This window comes from Pinus tabuliformis, chromosome 9 (genome assembly GCF_031772625.1).
Source record: "Pinus tabuliformis cultivar Carrire ecotype Pingquan chromosome 9, CPIR1, whole genome shotgun sequence".
Lineage (NCBI taxonomy): Eukaryota > Viridiplantae > Streptophyta > Pinopsida > Pinales > Pinaceae > Pinus > Pinus tabuliformis.
In genome coordinates, this window is record NC_142307.1 from 1,286,203,752 (window position 1) to 1,286,216,342 (window position 12,591).

The window sequence follows — 12,591 nt, forward strand, 5'->3', positions numbered from 1 at the left end:
TGTCCTGATTCTCAGCCATTTTTAAACCACGCCCACAGACACATTTGTCTCCGAGTAGACCCACTAAAAGATCTTGAAGAGGATGTTTACGTCCATTTCATCCCCAAGGTTATAAGGCAGTCTGTTAGGAATATTAACTTACATTATCCATGTTTTAGGTGCTTGTTACCCACCAAAAGTGGGTAATCCCTAGGAAAAAAATATCCCCATTGATCAGCCAGCTAGCCAGCAGCCCTATAATGATCCACAGATTGCTTTACTTCAGAACTCCAGAACTCTCCACCTATGTTCCAGTCAGTACCCTCTCCCATCTAGCATACTTCTTGAAGGAAGGTGGGTCACCTATCAAATGGTACACTAACCATTTATGTAATCATGTGCTTTCATTTAATGTTTGGGGCATACCAATATGGAACACTAGCCAAGCTGGATGATTGACAGCTCTTGATTGTACCCCTGCTCACATGCTTCACCGGGGAGATTATACTTTGTCCCTAGTCCAGTGTGACCTCCCTATTGCCTCAAAATTTAGCAAGTCTTGTAAGGAGTAACCTAAAAGGCAAAAACTAGACTAAGGGACAACAATGAGGTGTCACCCTCTATCACCACAGCCACCACCTCCCGCTCTTTGTGGACTTTCACCACTGGGAGGCTTCCCTTTAGATGGTCACGTAAGGATATATCAAATTGAAGGATCAAGGTGACAGGAGAGGCTTATAGAGAACAACTCTTCTCAAGGACAAGGCATGATAAGCTAGGAAAGACAATTAACATCCTCTAACAAGGGCTTTTAGAGCACAATTGATCTAGGGCTCGAGAGATAGCAAGCCAAACAGATCAACTTAGAATCAAAGGGCCAAGAAAAGGTTTCCTAACAATGAATATTAGCAATCAAATGGAACAAGAAACCTTCAACAAGCCCCCAAGTTGAAGCCTAGGGAAAACTACGGTTTCCTAGGGCAAACTAGGGTTACCTAGGGCAAAATCTATCTAGGACAAGAGAATTCAACCTTAGAATGGGTATATTGGCCACTAAAGGAAGTTGATTTTGAGGCAATCAAGGCTCCTTCCAATGTTGAATCCTTCCACAAGGTCAAATTCCCACTCTAGGTCAACTCATGCCCCAACCCTAGCTAGCGGCTTCACCTTACGAGGGCTGAAAATCAGAATAGGAGAGCAAAAATGAGTTTTATGGTTAGATTTTTGTGTGATCACCAAAACGACAATTCTGTTGCCTAGCCCTTGGGATGGAGTCTATAGAGGTGAAAAATCAACTAAATCTTAGCAAGGAGTAAGGGAATTTTGAAGCCCTAGCTCAAAACCCTAGTTATTGCTTTTATGAGGGATCAAGGTCAGTTGGGAGAGATAGTTTAAAGATACATCAAGGAGATTGGCACTCACATTCTATCAATGAGTAATGCATACAATGTCATTATCTAGATTCCATACATTGATTTTCAATAATAACTAGCACAATAGAGAAACCCTAGATAATCAACCATTCTATACATTAGACATAAGAACAAAGATTTATTAAATACGAGGATTACTTACAAGATAAAATGCATGAACAATCCTTTATTGATCCAAAGTAACATCTCCAAGACCAAGAAATAGCTCCAAAATGCCAAAATACACCATAGAGTCACATCTCCACAAGAATCCAAGAAGGTCAAAATCTCTAAGAGGGTCGAATTATGTCACAAGTGATGATGATCTAACACAATGAGCCTCTCCTCTATTTATATGAGTAGGACTAATAATTAGCCTAATGAAAGCCCCTACAACAAGTTTGATGCTAAAACATGCTTGGGTTACAAGCCAACCCATTAACTTTATGAAATATGCCCTAATTAGCCCACATGTGTGAGTTGTAAGCTCTCTAGGGCTGATGTCATCCAATGAAAGTGCTCCAAATGGCATGTCCAAGGGTGATGAGGTGTCCAAGATGGTGTAGAAGCATGTCAAGTCCATGATTTGAGGGTTGGCCCTCAAATCCACCTCATTGCCTCCTGTGGGGTCCCAAGATCCAGCTAGGCCACCACAAAGTGATCTCCATGGGTCTCCAATTGCTAGAAGCACCCTACTCTGCTCTAGAGTTAGGGGCTTCATAGGTGTAATATGCCCTCCCTACTCTCTCAATGTGAGATTTGTTACCCACTACTAGTGGGTGACTCCTATGGGAGAAATTTTCTCCTACATTTGTCTTCAGCCGACACCCAGCCCCTTGCAACCACCAAATAACTCGATGTGCCACCATCCTCCGCCACCTGAGACAGCCATTGTGTGCCCTCTCTCATCTGTTATGATCGTATGTTTGAAGGTGGGCCTTCCAACCCTAAAGGTATGACTTTTCATTATGTAATTGGGTGTTTATGCATGCTTTTTTGGGGCACATTTAGACATGGGTTAGTGGGGGGATTTGACGTAAAGAATGGACCTGATCTATACTCTTGTTCCCTTACCTCATCTTGGGGGTTAATCCTATATCCTAGTCTTGTGGGATCTCCTCTTTTGACTACTAGCTCTAGGAGCAGTGCTACATGGGAAACCCTAATTTTGGTTGTGTGGTCCCAATTCCCGATACCATACATCTCACTCCACTCTGCTCATTATAAGCCTTTTTCACATTTTCGCAATCTGGGTCCACATTTGTCCTTTGGGTCCACAGGGTGCTAGCTTCCCCCTCCCCTTGTCCACACTTTGGGTCAGGCCTGGAACAATGCCCCAAAGGTTGATGCAGCTAAAAAGAAAGATAAAAGCCTAATTTGGCCACTTACAATAAGAAATGTACCACAATACAAAATATGGTTGGGACATAAAAATTTAGCCAGTGGGAAAAAGTCGAATATGAGCTCTTCCCCCTATCACTGTGTCCATCACCCTGGTTCCTAGGGACCCTATGAGTGCCCCTCGGCATCATCAAGGAACCCATGCTTGTCCCAATCCCTAGTGGGAGGTGAACTGCCCAAGCTTAAGGAGGTAATCACTAATACATGATATGCATCATGCTCTCATCCCCTAAAGGCCTCACCAGTAAAAGGAAGAAAATCAATAAAAGGCAAAAGGCATATGAAGAAGAAGGGTGGAAAAACAAAGCTCAGGGTAAGTCATGTACCATGATTTCTCCCTCCTACATTCATACACCCAAGGTGTGGGCTTCCCTAATCATAGCTACCGTTGTACCATGGCATGTGGCTTGTAGCCTTCCCTCTTGCCCTTGCTTTGTCCCATCATTATCTCACATGACACCTACCATTTGATGGATGCACCATGAACTTTTGTCTCCCTTAGAGGTTGAAACCACCTAATAGAGTGCTTCATTAACTTCTTTTGTCGAGAAAGGTAACACCTATACATTTTAAAGCCCATTAGGAAGGGCATGCCACTATGAAGTGTCCACTTCTGCCCTTAATTAGCAAGCTCATTTACTCAATTGCACTCATGATTAATTGTATTATGAGGTGAGGAGACGCATTGGATCTTATATAGGATTGCAGGTGGGTCTTTATTTTGGACTTGGTCTCCTTATATGTAATATTCCTAATGGAAATTTACAGTGATAAACAAAGAAAACATGGCAAAAACACAGAAAATTACTCAAACCATCAGAACACCATTTTCAAGCCAAAAACTTCATTGCTAAGCCATTTTATTAATAAATCATGAAGTACAATAGGTGCCTGGAAAGTATGCACCTGGGCTTGCCCTAGGCAAGCTAGTTAAGCCCAAGTGATGAATATGAGATCTCCTCCAAAAGTGCTAGCTGGTTCTCCTTGGCTCTGCACTAAAATGCCCAGAAAGTGTGTTGTTGGCTGTGTAGAATGGTTGTTAGGGCCTCCTCCAGTGCTCAGAAAATTCCAGGAATTTAACCCCGAGCTCTCCACCAATAACCCACGAAGGGATTGGCCAAATGTTGACCTCGGAATTTCGGCCCAAATTTCCCCTAACTCCTCTAGTCACTGGTTGAATTGGGACCCATGTTTGACCCCTCAAATTTTTCCATAAAATTCTGCCAAATGTCCTTGTCAAAAACCCAGAAAAAACCCAGTTTCCTAGTTTTGACGCTCCAAAATTTGACCCCAATGCTTGGCTCCTCGTCCACAAGCAGAAGATGTAACCTACAAAAGATTATGCGTCTGCTACTCATCCAAAGTGCTGGAAAATTCCCCAAAATAGTTGCAAACTCCAAGCAAGGGCTCTCCTGGACTCCTCCTCAAATCTCAATCCCAAACTCCCTTCACTCCTCAACTCCCAAGTGTGCCTCCTCCAAGAACTGTGCTACTATTAGTGTCTCCTCCCCACAAACTCGCACTCCCACTGCTGGAACAACTGAAACTGGATGGAACTCCCTCCTTGGGCTAGCACTTGAAGTCCGCCAAATCAAGGGTTGAGATCTCCGCTCAGAGACACTCGTGTGCTAAACAACACTTGCAGACTTGGCTTCAGCTCAAGCGTGCTATGTCAAAGACAAGATTTCTGAATAGATGAATGAATGACCAAAATGAGTACCTCTTACTCTATTTATCAAAGAGCCTCCAAGATTACCATGTGGGCCCAGCTCAACTTTCCCCCGCCAACTTCGCTCCAATGAGAGTGTGTTGCCCATGTGGGCCACAATTTTATATGAGTGGCCCCCACGTACCACTAGTGGCTCGATTTTCTCCTCCATCCTCTAATGTTTAGGCTCACATTTGATCGAAAATACATATGAGGCCTTTAAACCCACACCTCCTAAGTGCTACTATGAATTAATTCAAAACTGGCCAAAAATTGATATTTCCCTTAGCAATGTTGCTAAGTGGGAATATCACACTATACGGGGTCCAAGCCCTCCAGAGGGTCACAATGGCACTTGTAGGGTGAGCGTTGAGAGCCATGGGCCTCCACCATTGCAGTGCATTGATTGCCACACCATGGGACTTCTCAGCACACAAATTGCTTGTTCGTGCCCCAACCATACAGAGATGATGATGCACTTGGACCACGTTGCCCAGTCAGCCACACATGCGCACCAAACACTTGGCAGTTGATCCAGGGCTCAGAGGAGGTTTTCTCTCATCTGGAGAGACATGGGAGGGCATGTCATCCTCTAGCCCCTACTGATGGAGCATCAACTTGTTATGGAGCCATTTAGAGACCCATGAGACCATTGAATGTGCCCCACAGCCACTTGGGAGCACCACATGATGTTTTGCTTGGAAATCAAGGGGTCACCCCCTTGATCATCATTTATGGAGCCCTCCTCTTCACCATGGCACTTTGAGGACTCATTTTGGCCTTCCAATGGCCCTTTCTACTCCATTTGCACTATTTCGTCCCTCTTGGGATGGCTTATCATTCATTTTAGTAGCTATTTGGTGGACTTGTCACCAAAGACATCTTATTTTACACATTAAAATATTAGGGGCCTAATTAGGCTAAATCAAACTTGAGGAGCCTCATATAAATAAGAGAGGCCTCATTTGTATTAAACATGACCACTTAGATTTTGATCTCTCTACTTGAGAAACTTGGACCTGCAATTTTGGACGAATTTTGGATGTTTGGATGCACTTTGACATTTGGAAATTTTAGTTATCTTTTCTTGGAGCTTGTTTTTGCAATGTTGATGGATGGATATACTCTCATTGTCTTGTAAGTACTTTTTGATGCTATATTTTACCTTGTTAAAGGTCTAATGTATGGAATGTTATTTCATGATATTTAATGTGCCCTAATCTAATTTGAATTCCTGAGAACATTAGATTATTGGAAGGATTGCATGCATTACTCATAGACAATGATGAAAGAATGTTCCTAGAGGTCAATCTTGTATATTGAATCCTTGAAACTCCATCAAACATCGTCAATGATGTATAAAATTCTATTGTAGTCGTGAAGCTGCCTCATCTAGGGTTAGCAAAGCTGCGTTAGGTCTCCTTGAAGAGCGAAACCCTCAAATCAAAGTAATTCTTTACTCCATTTTTCCCAATAGGCAAGCACTGGTCTAGAAATACTTAGTGATAACCTTCTCATTGATAAATCTCTCTTTCTTCACCTTCTCTCTCTTTTTCTTCATCCCTCAAGGATAGGCGAGGTTTTCTAGGGCTTGGTACGAAATCCTCTAGGAGAGTGCATTTTGAATTCCGTCCAAATAGGAATGTTCCTTAGTCTCTGTGGAATCCCATTTTATTTGATGCCCTAGCTCTCGTACCAAGTGGGAACACTTGGAGTTGTCCTTCAACTTAGGGATTTCTTGAAGACTCGTGCCTTATTGGCATATTATTCGAAAGCTTTTCTCCTGACTATCTTGACCTTGGATGAACTCTTACCTTATCAAATATCAAAACCCTAGGTCTCGTATAGTATTTTCTCTCAAGCGTTTTTTCGTGGAAAGTCATTCTAGCTTCTCCTGAAGCTCGAACTTTAATTGAACCTTTCCACTAAATGAGCTATCATTGCCTCACTTTGGAACCTATCATATACACATTAACCACAAGAGAGGGACACTGGGACTCCCCCTGTCAATGAAAATCTGAGAAGAGAAGGGGACATAGGTTGTGGTGACTGTGGGCCTTTGTCCCAAATTGTTGTTGTGTCCTCTAGCTCTAGCCTATATACTAGGCCTACTAGTTTGTGCAACTACATTTTTGACGTCGTTGTCAGGGACACGATGTGAAAAATTCTGAATCTTTACAAACAGAAATCCTATTGCAGATACTAGTTTAATATCTCCTACTTGTTATTTCGTTCAACAAGTTATTTAATTAGATAAACAATGATGTAAACACTACTGCAGACTACACTGACATACATATCCTAAACTGAAACAATAGATGAGACAAACACACAAGAGGCACCGTTATTTTTGGACAACACGTCCCGAAAAAAACCCAATGCGGGAAAACTGGTGCGGCAGATAGAGGGTTTGTATTATTAAGCAAGCAGAATCTTAGTACAATAGGTTGTCTCGCACACCAGCTAACCTTACAGAGAAATCACGGCAACAAGAAATACATTCGAGGGTTTACCTCGCTCCCCAAGTCACAGCTAATCCAATGAGTGATCTGACACCCTCCCGACAAACACTACGAAGTCCCTATGCAATCACTGTGTGGGCCAATGTCTTGCCTCTAGAGAGTTATGTCTCCTCTTCTGCTGGATCGATTTGTTGGATGAACACTGTTGTTCAGCCCTCCCGACTCAGAACCTCGCTTCTCCAGCAAAATCTCGGACTACTGACAAATACTCTGCACTGCCACTGCGAGAGCCCCTCTGGACTGTGTCAGCTCTGCATGAGCCCCTCCTAGGCTGCGTAGGCCTCTGCGCTGCCTCCCTGATGCTCAAGCTGCCTCTCTACTATGTACTCTTTGGCTCAGAACTTCCTCTCCGATCCAAATCTCTACTTTTGCCCCTCACTGCAACTCAAATCACTGGTTCGATTTTCTCAACAAACCACGCCCCAGAAAAATCGAACTGACTGATCAACTTGGTGTATCTCCAACTGACCCTCAAGCCTTCTCTTATACTTTTCATGTTGATGAATCAACGGCCAATACTAAGTCCCTAATCAACGGCTAAGATTAAATTAGACTTGATCTTCGTCACTTAGAAGCTTCTCACCCATATTTTCATTAATACCCATTAATATTTTTATTTGCCTAAGTTTAGACTTAGGAACCCCATTAAAAATATTAATTATTTTAATAAAACACAATTATGGTGGAATTTCACCAAACGATTTCTGGGCCTTGGAGATCTCATGTGTTCTAGCCCCTCCACAAAATTTTGAAGCTAGAGCACATTCGATGCTACCCAAAATCAACACTCCCTCTTAGCGAGGAATGTGCTCTAGCAATACTTCTTAGCAGAAGTATCACACTGATCCACAGCATCAGTCATCTGTGTTGTTGATGCTTGGCCTGTTTCCCTTCATCCACTGCACTGTTGCATCCTATACTGCTGCCACAGTATCATCCTTTGTCATCTTAGTAGTCCTTAACTCATTCTTCAAACTTGCTACTTGACCAATATTTTTGATAGTGAATAATTTTGACAAAGCTTCATACATTTCTTGAGCATGGTCTATATTGGAAATGTATGGGACAAGATTGTCCTTTATGCTTTCTACCATCAGTGTCATAGCCAATATCTCCAATTCTCTATACTTCACCTTGTCTGCATCATTGGATTCTCCGATAGGTTTCTTCGCCTTTCCTTTGACCAAATCTAAGACCTTGTTCTTTTTAAGAATAAGGTCAATTCTCTTCTTCCAAGATTTATAGTTTGATGTTCCTTCCAATTTGTTCTCTCTTTATTGTGTTAGACATTGTCCTTGAAGATAGTGAGTTTCTTCTCTTATAAGAGCTCCTTATATGATCCCTAGATCAATCCTTTAGATCCCTTCTAGTAGATACTCAAGACTGCCTTTTTCCTCCTTCACCTTAGCTCTGATACCATGCTACAAAATCAGAAAGGCAGAAATATTTTCTTATATAGATAATTACTTGTGATTCTTTTATCTTTATGTCTTTTAGTTCATCAAACAATTACCAAAACAATGACACAAGGACAATAGATGTAGGCGGATAGCCAGGGCAAAACCCCTATCTAGGGGAAAACCCAGTCAACAATTCTTCCTTCAATAGTTTCTCGAGATAATCCAAGACTCTAGACCTAGACAGAGACTTTCTCCACACCAAGTCATCCTACAATCCTTCTTGCAGATGATAACCTTTTAAAAGCAACTTCAACCTAGCAACATCAGCAGCAGCTTCAAGTAGTAGTAGCTTCGACCAGACTAGAGAAACTTCGATCTCCCTTTATACACCTCAGAAGTGAGTGAAAGTTGTCCCAAAATTTCGATCTTGAGGTCTTATATCTTCCTCCAGAAACTCGCACTCCTTTCCAGCTCTTCTTCTAGCCCTTTCTCAATTTCGCACTTCCCAGCTTCCAGCTTCAGAAATTGAACATTGTGTGAGTGAGTGAGATGCTCCAAATGAATTCGAACTGACTTGTATATATAACCTTTCAGGGAGGTTGAATTACTCTTCTTGAGGCCGACTTGGTGTGGAGAAGACTAAATTCATTTTTTACTCAAAAATAATTCCTTTTACATGATTCGAAAGCCCAAGAAGGGTCTCTTTTAATGTACAATGACTCTAATGACTTAGAATAAATCCTAGAAGTCCTCAATGGGGACTTTGACCTAAAACATGATGACCCAAGCATGAAACCCATGCTTTAATAAGTCATAATAATAATAATAAAAATATTTTCTTCATTCTTTTGATAAGTATATCTCAAATACATTTATGAAGACCGAACCTAGTTACATATTTCAACAGGGTTTTGGGTTATTGTAAATTTATTTGTGCAAGTGAGATCAAAGGAAGATTGTTGGATTAGAGCTAGATCTAGGCCCTTGAGGGTAAGATCTAGCCTCTAAAATTTTTTGCAGGGCCAACAAACTGAAGAATTTGCAAGATATTGAAGATCTAAAGAAAATAAATTTTTGGGCAAGGGTTTCAGTTTTTTTTAGGCCTCCCAAGCCCAGCGTCCTACTTCCTCCTAGGCTTGGTTGTTGGCCTTTTCTGCCCCTTGGAGCCCTAGCGTGGCCCTTCTAGGCTATTGTCAGCCCTTTCTAAGCTAGGCCGCAAGCTAGGTAACCAGATTCGTCCAAACCCCTCTGCAAATCTGAATCCTGCGAATCAGATACAATTCGCTAGGAATTTGAATCCTAGAACAGGATTCAACGTGTCCGTACGGGATTCGTACGAATCCCGTACGAACACATCGAATCCCCTAAATATGCCTTCCGCAGACTTAAAAACATGCTGTTCTTTTTTGTTTTCACCTTATTTCTCATTCACTTTTGCATAGTTTGAGTTGTGGGAAAAGAGCTAAGGGTTTGGAGAAAGGAGCTAAGGGAGTAGAGCGTTCGGCAAGGAGATTCAAGCACCAGGTAAGTGCTAGAGCCTGTTAGATTTGATGACGGTGATATTTTTGAGGGGTCATCCTCCACACCAGCAGATGCAGAGGCGACTATGGATACAGGGGAGGAGGAGGATGCAGAGGAGAGCAGTGGTGACCATGATGATGAGGACATTGATGTTGATTCTGATGATGACTCTGAGGATTGATGACTACCTATTGCCTTGAGGCTTGTATACTTGTAGTTGTTTTATATTTTCTATTTCTATTTGCCATTGGCATTGCACCAGCACTACCTATGTAACACATTTTGATTTGATGACTTAATGAGAAAACTACAGTTGTCAGTGTCTTTATCTTACTATCTTGTAGTTGTAAGTTGTCTTTCATTTATGAATTATGAATCATGATTTATGTGACCACTGACATGTATTTGAATTTTGTATGTACTATGCATGCTATAGATGAAGATCTATGTTTGAAATCAATGAATTTGTATCATTAATTAGAATTTGTGTAAGAAATATCTAATTTTTAATATATATATATATATATATATATATTTTAATAAAATAATATATAACGAATCCTACGTGTCCTGTTCCGGGGGGTCAACGTGTCCGAATCCGACACTTGAATCCCTGAATCCTACGAATCCCGAATCCCCATGTCAGGTGACTTAGGCCGCAAGCCTATAAGACCTTGTCCTGCCTTCTTCTCCTTGGCCACGGGCCTTGTGGGACTCCCCAAGCCCTCGGCCCTCCTTCTCTTCCTCCCGACCTTCCTTCTTCCTCCTTCCCTTGCCTCCTTATCCCTTCGCTCTCCCTCTCTTCCCCTCCATTCTCCTTCGTCCCTGCTCCACAGCCTCTCCTCTGCCCTCGACTCCCTTTCCTCCTAAGGCCACAGCCTCTATTGGCTTGCAGCTGCCTCTTTGAGGCTCCTTCTAGGGTGTTGCAGGCCTTTAGTGCCTTAAAACCCTAGGCCGCAGCCCCTTTAGGGCTTCTCTGCCCCTCCTAAGCCCAATGGCAGCCTTCCTAGGCTTGTCGTGAGGCCTATTAGGCCTCTTTCCCTTAACCACTAGGCCTACAAGGCCTTCCTCACCTCAACGTTAGCCTTCTAGGGCCTAGCGTTGCCATATTTTAGCCCTCATTTGCCCTTCCTCCATCTCTGGTCGGTCATTTGTTTTTCTGGACTGAATATTGGTGGGTTTTGAAGGAAAAATTGGCTCAAGTTTTGTGTTTTCGGGTGCCAAGTCATTTGGAAAAATTTTGGCAACTTGGGAAAGCAATCTTCAAGGCCTTGGGCCTACGGTTTGATCTCTAAACCCTCATCATTCCCTCACTGTTTGCTACAGTTGTCATAACTATCTCACAACAGTGATTAAATTTGGTCTAATTACTCTAAAAATCACACATAAGTTGCCTAAATGCATTAACAAATTCATGGTTAAAAAATCACTAGTCGTTTGGTGAATTGGGCATTGTTTCTTGGGCGGAGATCTAACTAATTGGTTGACTGAATATCTCTGCATAACAAGAGAAATCAGATCTGATAATTACATCATAAAGGGCTAAAAAATCTAATTTTTCAGTTGTTAAGCTTGTTTTGGCATTTGGGAATTTTTGGGCACATTTTGGAAGTTTGAAAAGGATAGAAATATTGTTTTGGAGATCCGAGAGGCTAAAAGGCTAGCCCTCTCTAAGCTGAGTCTATTTAGAAAAAGATTGAACACCTGGGCATATTTTCTATGGTCTAAAATCACTATTGAGAGGGTCTGAATTCTCTGTGTTACCTCAGAAATCCGCATCTCAGAGTTCCGAGCATATTTGTAGGTGATCGAATCTCATCTTGTGGATTAGAAGAAGCCTTGTTAACCAGCAAAAAGTTCTAAGTCTATTTGATTGTATTATAGGCTTAATAAGTAGACCTATCTCAAAACTACAGGGAGAAGTCAATGTTTTGAACATAAGTATAGTGTGAAACGTTGATATCGCTGTCACTGTCATCTTGAAAAAAGAGTCGAGAATCCTCTTAGAGTTCTATACATAAAAGGGACCATACACCGAATTGTTTAGCTTATTGTAGAAGACTTATCATTTATCTACAAAAAGGAACCGAGAGTAGTCACCATCCTTGGAGTAAAATTCGCAAATCCTATGCCTATACTATACAGTAACATAAAGGCTAAGACACCTAAAGTAAAAATCACAATCCAGTGGTATTCATATTCATATAATCCGAGTTTAAAAGGTGAAGCAGTAAAGCCAAAGTCTAGTCCTGCACATAGGTGTAAAGGACGAGAAGTTGTGGTAAAGGAGACTATCCTTACACTGATATACATACATAAATCAAGATTGAACAGTGAAGGTCGACTTTTGAAGATTGTCTACAATTCGTTTTGAGCATATCTATACAGCATTTGAAGTCTGGACAGAGTGAAAAGAAGTCAACCCCAATGATTATCAAAAGGCATTCATGTAGTTTCTTCACCTACAAAGTTCGTCATTCTAAAGCAAGGGTATATATATTTGAAGTCAAATCTTAAGCAGCACCCTTGAAGTCATCCTAAGTAAACCCATTAATTGATTCAGTATATATATATATAGATATAGATATCAGTTCTTTTTGAAAGCCCTAGCAGAGGATTATCCGAAGTCTACTTGGCAGCATACAAAG

General features: G+C 41.6%; 1 protein-coding gene across 1 annotated transcript in view; it reads right to left on the reverse strand.

Moving 5' to 3' along the window:
- The window catches only part of LOC149153279 (uncharacterized), a 260,627-nt gene that overhangs the window by 233,799 nt on the left and 14,237 nt on the right, over window positions 1–12,591 (reverse strand). The window lies entirely within an intron of this gene.